The 1192-nt window shown below is 45.5% G+C and overlaps 1 pseudogene; it reads right to left on the reverse strand.

The window, feature by feature from the left end:
* Window positions 1–10: 10 nt before the first annotated feature.
* LOC103203210 lies at window positions 11–983 on the reverse strand (annotated as a pseudogene).
* Window positions 984–1192: the final 209 nt, after the last annotated feature.

Raw genomic sequence — 1192 nt, forward strand, 5'->3', positions numbered from 1 at the left:
TCTTAGAGCTTTATTCTTCGGGAGAGACAGCGCTGTGCTGTTGATGATGCAAGTTGTCATGTGACCTGTTGGAGCGGGAGAGAGGAGGGAGAGGCGAGCAGAAAACAAGTTTTCTAAGAAAGGAATCTAAAGAGTACATGGTGTGTCTGGTTAGCATGAAGCAGAGATTTAAACATTGCTGCTTTGTCTTCAAAGCCTCCACCAGGTGGTTCTTAAGAGCTTTTTGTTTTGTTTTGTCTGCAAAAGTATGTACAGACCTCAGCACGTTGACAATGCCCTTTGTTTTGCCAAAGTAGATTTCATTCAGTGTCCTTCTGATTTTATTTTCCATGCCCACTACCAGGTGCCCACGTTGGCTACATGTGGGGAGCAGTCAGTCACAGTTCCATTTTTCTCCATCTATCTGGTAAGGCTGCCTCCAAGGTTCATGGTGCCAGAGCCAGATTTGTTGGTTTGCAGCCACAGCATCACCATGGAGGTCAACTTGTAATGGGCGGTCCGACCACTGGATTTTCCTGCACTTCCACCATATGGATGGAATCCCAGCAGCCTTTGATCTTCTTTGATCCTTCTCCAGCCTTCTTTATGAGGATCATTCCAACAAAGCCGTGATCCAGATCCCAGAGGTAGACAGATGAGACATCGTCTTCAAAATACAGGTCTCCATACTCGTGGAAGGCATTGTTGGTTTTCACTTCCAGCTTTCTGAGCCCAGTAGACAGCATGGCCCCTTCTTCCAATGCAGAGTCATACTTGTTACTCCAGGGTGACCTATAGGAATCCCCATTTCTGTTGTAGTCACACAAAAGGTAATACTTTCTCACCACCTTGTCCCTGGTGATTTTCAGTGGCTGGTCAACAGAAGATAGATCTTCACATACACTGGGGACCAGGTTGATCAGGTCACTAAGGTTTTTCTTGATTTGCTGTGGAGGCAGGTGTCTCATTAAATCCAAGGCACAGTCCAGCAGCTGATCACTCATGGTGGCTGTGGGGCCTGGTCCCTGTGTCTGTGGCTACCCTCCCTCCCAGCAGGTTCCAGCTCTTCCCCAATGTACCTAAGTTACTTTAGTTATAATGTAAAAATAATTATATTTGTCCCTACTCATACAATTTTGCTGTAGCCATTTTGATAAACAATTTGTGATGAACGTCCATTCCATCTAACATACACTCTAAAACTCCTTGATCT

This window comes from Orycteropus afer, unplaced genomic scaffold (assembly GCF_000298275.1).
Source record: "Orycteropus afer afer isolate SDZICR_OR568_19922 unplaced genomic scaffold, OryAfe1.0 scaffold00206, whole genome shotgun sequence".
Taxonomy (NCBI): Eukaryota; Metazoa; Chordata; class Mammalia; order Tubulidentata; family Orycteropodidae; genus Orycteropus; species Orycteropus afer.